Below are 8,109 nucleotides of genomic sequence, written 5' to 3'. Positions count from 1 at the left end.
GGTCATCTACCATCACCCCCGCACTCAGGCAAAATGGGAGAAAGGCTTGGTGTGGGAGGACAACCAAGAGGGGTGGGATGCAATATTTAGAGCGATTTGGAAGTGAACCATAGCGGTACAATATAAGATGCTTAAATGGAGACTACTGATGCAATGGCAACTAACCCCCCAGCGCCTAGCAGAAATGTATACAGGCATCAGCCTTTACTGTTCGTGGGGTTGCGTGCAGATTAGCACATTCGGGCACCAGTGGTGGGACTTCCCTAGTGCTCAAATCTATTGGAATAAAATCCTGGGATGGATGCACGAAGTGGAGGTAATTGATGGGGCATTAACTCCTCTTCTGGTATTGTTTGGGGTCGAATTAATGGATGAACAGTATTTGGTTCTCCCCCACCTTCCCAGGAACTTACTTTTAGCAGCACGCATCTGCAGGACCATAAGATGGAAGGTTAGCTCTCTTCCCTCAAAAACTGAGTGGTTGCGCAAAGCTAAAGACATTTACAAAATGGAAAGCCTCTTTTGCGGCTTGACTGGAATCCCACACATACATAGACACACAGTGGATTCCCTTTCTTGGGTTTTGAGAGTGGAATAAGTTGGCTCCCTAGGGCCAAGTTAAAATGGCGTGCTCTGCCGCAGCGGCAATTCCCTCCAACCGAGTGTACTCAAGGCTTCATTCAGAGATTGGCGACCCCATGACCTTGTTTAGTGTGATTAGCCAAGTATGACATCAACGAGACCGTAGGCCCAGTTGCTTGCATCCCATTTCATGTCCAGCCAATGTGGGTTTGCAAACAGAAGCCTCTCAAACACACTCGCCCCTGCTGGGTGGGGGTAGGGAGGAGAAAAGGTGAGGGGGGAACGGGGGAGTAGTATCTAAACCAAAAACCTGATCATTCACGTATACTGTTCTGCACCTGAAAAGCAATGTAACTTTTGTGCAACTGTCGATCTTAATAAAAACATATTTACAAAAAAAAAACTGACTGTAAAGAACTTATGGTGGCAACAATAAAGATCACAGTTCAATGGTGTTTATTAACTGTATGAATGGGTGGGAAAAACATCTAATCTAAATCTAAGATGGGAGCAAGCTACGACCATCAAATAATAATGAGGCAGTCCTAGTGGTGCCTTGTCAAATAAAAAGGGACAGTACTAAAAAAAAAAAGATTGCCAATCCTTACCATTAAGTTACAAAATAGTGGGGGATAATGTTCACCGGAAAAGAAAGAAGTGTTCACACAATGATAAGTCAATATGGCATAGCTGGGGTCTCCCTTCCCCACATTTCTTAGCACGGGACAAGATGGGACTCCTGAGCACAATATACAACAGGGTGTCTCCAGCACGAGGTTACAGTTCTTTTCAGCGATTTCAGGACCTTCGGTGGTCAAGTGTCTTTCATACAAAGTCTCTTGCTCCTGAGGGCCTCATGTGTCAACAATAACGAAAGTTCCTTTGCGTAATCTTTTACGTTGGGTGATGACTCTTCACCCCTGGATCCCTCTCAACCGGGGTCTGATCCTTCTTGAATGTTAGCCTCCCTCCGTTGGGTTCACTACAGCCTTTTACTCGGTCTTTTTAAACAACCTTTCACTGGACATCCCTCAGCCGGGTTCACTCTTGTCAACACAATGTTGACGGGGTTATTATGCTTCACCCCAACATACAGGCATCCCTCAGCCGGATTCACATTTGCTAAATACACAGTTCATCAGAAATTTCCCTTCCCCTAGCTTTCTCTTGGCATCCCTCCGTCGGGTTCACACTTGCCACGATTCACAAGAATGTCACTCGAGACCCCTTAGGTTCTCTTCTTCCCTAAGCCCGGGTCTTAGCCCCCAGTCAGGCTTTACAACAGTGGATTAATACAATGTTCTCGGGTGTGTTACTGGTCACCCTAATTGGTAGGCATCCCTCTGTCAGGTACACATTTGCCATAAACACTCTTCACTTGCTATCCACAACATGTCAAACACCTTCAACTGTAAAATGGCTTTTCACTCGACCCTTGTATGACCACTTTGACCTCTTACGTCGGGCTTTCCTAAGGCTTTCTGGTTTCAGTAGTTTCCAACAAAAGGGGACCAGCAAGAGTCTTCAGAATGAGTGCCCATGTAGCACCGGACCACTCTGCATCTGGTCTTCCCTGTGCTTTTAAAGTTCAATACCACACAAGTTATTTGTTCATAAGTTCTTTCAATTCATATCTTGTTGCTGTTTGCAACCTTTGCTCAACACAGTTGGGTATACTATTGGTTCTCCCTCCGACTCACCGGCTGCGATGAACCATTTGGTGTTTCTTTTCTCTCGAGTCAAGGACAGTACCACAAGCGCCTCTCCCCGCCCTAGTTATAAGTGTGGGTGGGCCCTCTGCACCGTTGACATCTGTTACACCACACGCTAGCTGTAGTTCCCAGTCTTAGCTTTGCGGGTCTGGGTCGAAAAGGGCAAGAGCACTTCCCTCCTTGTCCTTTCGGTTCTCGCTGCTTTGCTCCTATTTTTGAACTGCCGTCCTGGATTAACTATGTTTTACCTTGCTTCCAGTGTGCTTTTGCGCTCCGCCTTTTATCCCTGTGGGGAAAACAAAGGGCAGTCAGGTGTGTTTAATTATTGTACATTGCCTGATTCTGCCTGTTCGTTGTGTTGGGACATGTCAGGTGAATGGTTATAGTGTTATACAGGAGATAGCCTTTGGACTAGTGGGGTTGAAAATCCTGGAATGGTGAGATTTGTAGGATTTGTGAACTGAAGTGAAAAGATCCAAAAAATAATAGTTTGAAAATCTGTCGAGGGAATGAGCGGGGTAATTGTCATGAAATAAAGAGGCGGGATTGTGGGAATGGTAGCCTTTTGTCCAAGCAGATTGGGAGTTCAGGAAATAATAACCAGAGGGACGTGGAGAAGAATGACTGGGAGTGCTTGGGTAGGCAACAGGAAAACAGAGATTCTGGGAGATGTTTCCTACTGTATCAGGGTTTGGGCTCTTAATAGGTTTACCAGTTGCATAGGGGTTGTTGGATTCTGGCAAGGGTTATTTATTGGATGTAAGGGAGGTTGAGTTGGCACAGCCTATAAAAACCTCAAGGATTTCGTTCTCCTCCTCTTCTTTCCCAGAGTAATACCGCGTCTCGCCTGGGGGATTCCCCTGAGCATAACATCGGGCTCCCCTACCCAGATGATCTCCGCTCGTTCACGCCCATGGTTGGGATCTGAGGGCACCAGCCCTTCCCTGGCCACCTGAATAAGGGATTCTTGAGGTCTACTGGGGAGAATACCCTAGGGTTTGTCACAGGACATGCCTTTCGATGGCATTGATCTCTTTGGTAAGAAAGTCAACAAGTCCAGGCCATCAAAATAGACAGACACTGCCTGGTCTTTGGGTACTGTGGCGGGTCGGAAGAAGGAGTCAGACATATGGAAGAAATTCTTACCTTTTTTTTAATGAAAATATAAGAGAGAGGCCTATCTTTCCTGATTGCTAAATGGATCTCACTGCCTTTCTAAATTAACTAAAGGTGCTTGTCTGTCGTGAGGAAGTCAGAAAGTATAGGTTGTCCTCAGTCCCAAACTCAAATTTACCTGACCCTACAACTAATGTGAATAACTCCAAATAGGCCAAGAGAATATCTCACTTCTCCTGGTCATCTCGTGTCTTGCCTTCTTCACAGAAACACTCTGTTTAAGGCTGTATCTTCTCCCCTGTGGGTATTGATACACAAATGTCTCTGTTTAGCATATAGGATTCTTTAACTTATCTTCCTTGATAGTCTTTTGACGTTTCCTTTATAAGTTCATGGAGCTCTTCCCATTTACTGGTGGGCCTTGCTCTTTCTTTAATGCTTGATAGTCTGTTGATGTTTCGCTCATGAGCTCCTGTAGCTCTTCCCATAGACTTGTGGGCCTTGCAGTCACTTTAATGCCAGCTTTAACATAAGTAGTTTCTCACCCTTATGTCTTTGCGGGCATGTCTCTTATATTCTTGCAGATTCTCAAACCCTTTGTTTTATATGACTTCATCCAATCTATTAGTTCCCATCTCCTGGATTCTTGGTATTGAATTCTCCCTCTTATAATTACTTTTCTTGACAGTCTGATTTCACAACACTTGTTACTCTAAATTGCAGTGGTCCCTCTCCTCAAGCCTCAAAACCTGGGGGCTTCTCCCTTCCTCATAGGGTATTTGTTTCCACTTCTTATCTATTTCCCATACAGCAGTGTTGGTTACGCTCTGTATCTGTTTCATATTCCTCCAATTCTGTTTACTTAATGTCTTTCATACTTGGGACTTCGAGAGCCTTCTCTCTTACCATTACTTCGATCCGGCGGCTTCATGCCTCTCCCATTCTCCCGGTACGTTTTCAGACGCAGGGGAACCTCACCATGCTCGGCGCACCCTTGGGTACTTGGCGTCTTGTTCTCTCATCTCTGTTCCTGTCTTAGTCAGCGTAGCGTTTTTGGCTCCTCTGACTTTGGGTGCTGTCTATGGATGCTGCAGGTAGCTGGCATGATTCCCTTCTGTGGTGGTCTCGGCATCGTTTGTTGATCGTTTCGCCCACCAGGAAGCAGCCATGGCCATGCCACCACCTTGCATGGGTCTTAGGTCCCTGTTCGGGCAACGGTTCGCCCATTGCAGGATTCATCGGTTCTCTGGCATTCTTTGCCTTTCCAGAAGTTACAGGCTCCACCTCTCCAAGGCATAATCATGTAAAGGGGCTTCCCCTGCATAGCATACTCGCTCTCTTCCCAAGGGTCACTCATCCCAATTATATGCACACCTTGTTTTGAAGAGACCTCTCATTCTTGATATGGCTGTTTTATTCCACCATTGCCTGAAGCCAAATACAAGGATGACTGGTTGATCTTCATCACAAGCAGTGTCATATAGATTGATATGGTCTTGGGTCTAAGAAATCTTTCTGCAGAATGGGAGTCCTGGTCACTGAAGGGTGAATCACTTTCATTGAGGTCCCACTTGCCCATACCCCTAAGTAGGGTCTTGCGGAGTGGGCTCACCTCCCTAACCTCAAAGTGGGTGGCTCCCACTTGGGGGAAAAGGGACAAATACCCTCAATTTGTCACAGTACCCTGGAGCAACACCAGCAGTCATTTTATTCCGGAAAGTCACAGTTCTCCAGAACAATCGGGGACTACACACCATCTTATTGATAGCAGTCATTTCGATCTAAAACGTACACATCCTGAGACAGCTACTGGGGAAAGTTCCAGTCATACAGTGGAAACCAGCAGTGACGCAGCTCCTCCCAGTCGAGAGGTCAAGCTAGCAAGCAGGCCTGGCCACAAAGCTGCCTTCCCCCTTTCACATCCCAGTGAGAGAGTGTCTCTACCTGTTGCTCACTGAATGGACAAACATCACAACAGACAAATGGGTCCTATCCTTGCTGCAACACAGGCACACCCTGCGATTTTTACACCAACCACCTGCCATTCCTCCAATCTCGAGGCTGGAAAAAACTCTTTCAACATTTCGACGTCTAGTCCATGCCCTCCTCTTCAAGGCACAATAGAACATGTTCCCCGTGTAGTCGGATGTTTACTCCTGGTAAAGAAAAAGTCAAGTGGTTGCAGGCCAATTCTAGATCTTCATCTACTGACCAAATTCAGACTTTCTGCACATCCTCAGTCAGCTTCAGCAAGGGGATTTTTTGTCATCATGGATCTGGAAGACGCGTACATCCATGTCCCTCGCCATCGTCACCACAGGAAGTTCCTTTGGTTTACGATGGCAGGCCTACACTATCAGTTCAAAGCCCTGCCGTTCAGCCTCAAGTACGCCCCAGGGGTTTCGACAAAGTGCTTTGATCCAGCGGTGGCCCGCCTGCGCTAATCAGGTGTTCAAGTGCACCCGTAGCTCAATGATTGGTTGGTCAGAGCTCCTTCCCTTCCTCAGGCTTTATGACCCACTAAACTATGACCACTGTTTCTCTTGCTTGGATTCTCCATCAACTACAGGAAATCCTACTTGACACCTTATCAGCCGATGCTCTTCCTCGATGCACACCTCGACACAGTCTCTTGCACTGCGACCCCGTCTGCTGACCGTGTCAAAGCGATCCTTGCAAAAACCGACTTGCTCTCATGGAAACAGGTTGTGTCAGTCCGCACCCTGAAATCTCTTCTCGTCCTCTTGCATCCCCCTAATGCCTCATTGCCGGCTTTGGATGAGACCTCTCCAAGAATTCTTGGACGCCTGCTAGAAACAAATCTCGGGTAAATGGGAAGACAAGTGGTCATTCTCGCACCCTTCACACAATGCCCTGCGGTGGTGCTCTGTACCCACCAATCTCAACCAGGGGACACCCTTCCAGCCACCAGTCCATCAGATGATGGCCAGGACCAAATTATCTTTCGATCGCTGGGAAGGCCACACTGGTAGCTACCATGCCATGGGCCTGTGGTCTGAAAATGTTACACATTAATTTCCTCTGGCTGAGAGCAGTGTTCTGGACATTGAAGTCCTTTCGCCTCCATCTCCAAGGGAAGGTGGTTCGGGTGTTTATGGGCAACAAAGGCATTATTCTTTACATATGAAAACAAGGTGGCCCCCAATCACCATTCCTCTCATCATCAGAAGCACAGTCCCTCTGCCGGGTATCCGTAACTCGGTGGCCGATTCCCTCAGCAGGGAACTGCAATCCTGCCACGAGTGGGAACTCCTACATTGTCAGCTTCTGCAGATCATCTGTTTTTTTTTCTGTGGAGATGGAACTCTTTGCCACCAAGAAAAATGTGAAATGCAGAATTCCCCTTAATCGGAAGCCTAGGAGTTGCCTTCACATTCCTGTGGACTAGCAACTGTATACATGTTCCCTCCATTTCCACTTCTTCCTGGAGTACTGCATGTTTTCAGACGAGAGTGATGCAATCTGATACTGGTGGTTCTGGCCTTGCTGAGACAATTATGCTTCTCAGGACTCCTCAGTCTCTTGCCGGGGCCTCCATTCCGTCTACCTTTAGTCTTCAATCTCCTATGCAGGGAGAAAGTTGCCATCTTACAAAACGACCTGGCCTCTCTCCATCTGATATCTTGGCTCCTGCATCCCTAGAATTATGACATTAGTAGACCTCGGGACTCCAGGGGCATTCTGACCAAAATTTGGACACTTCCTGATGTTTCTTGCTAGCGTTACAAATGTAAACTGTTCAGGATTTGGTGTGCTACAAATCAAGTTTAACCCCTGCAATTCCTGCCTCAAGACATTCTTCCATAACTTGTGTTGTTGGCCTGTAGTAGTCTCGCACATTCTTTGATTAAGGTACATCTAGCTGTCATTTCCAGGTTCACTTACACTGCACCTTTGTGTCACGCTCACCTGATTCCCACGGAGGCGCAGGTCTGGCTTCGAGTGCTGATGCTTCTTCAATGGTGAAGCGCAGGACTCTGAAGATGGACTCACTGGCTCGCAGGAATATTCCCCTGTGCGTGAAAAGGGAGTATTACCTACTGACGGAATAATGCTCAAGCCTCCCACTCCCTTCCAACCCTCCACGATACCCTTCCTCGATTCCCCGTGAAGTCTCACCTTAGGGTCAGGAAGGATGAGCTCTCCATCCTGCTTCTGATGCAGGGGCGCGTTGAAACCCAGTTACTTCACTGGATTGAGGTTTGATGGGAGTTCAAATAAGCTTGACTATCCAGGTAAGGTGCTGTAAGAGTTCTGTAGCAAGTTCAAAAGTTCAAGCTTAATAATAATGTTCATTGTCTTATTGCAGCATGCGCTAACGCTTCTGTCTTTTTCCCCTTAGGGGTCGGGGTTCAGAATGCCGGAGATATGGCGCAGACCCGAAGTGAAACGTGCAGTTCCAGTAAATGACAGGTAAGTTCTGGATGAGCGTTCGGGTAATGTCTTTGCATTCGCTCATTCAATGTCTTTGTCTTTTTTCCCCATAGGGGCCGGGGTCCGGAATGCCAGGAAGCGGCAGGACCCGAAATGAAATGGGAATTACCCAACAGGTAAGTCTTAGAAGGAAACTGAGCTTTTCCTATTCCCTTCCTTCTCTCACCTTGTGTTCTTGTCTTTTTCTCTCTAGGCTCTGGGAAGTGGCTGCGGATCTGGATGATCGCTGCTGAAGATGGAGGTG

The sequence above is a fragment of the Ambystoma mexicanum genome, chromosome 12 (genome assembly GCF_040938575.1).
Source record: "Ambystoma mexicanum isolate Mex_15411 chromosome 12, UKY_AmexF1_1, whole genome shotgun sequence".
Classification (NCBI taxonomy): Eukaryota; Metazoa; Chordata; class Amphibia; order Caudata; family Ambystomatidae; genus Ambystoma; species Ambystoma mexicanum.
The sequence above is the reverse complement of the archived record's forward strand: the minus strand, read 5'-3'. Positions refer to the sequence as shown.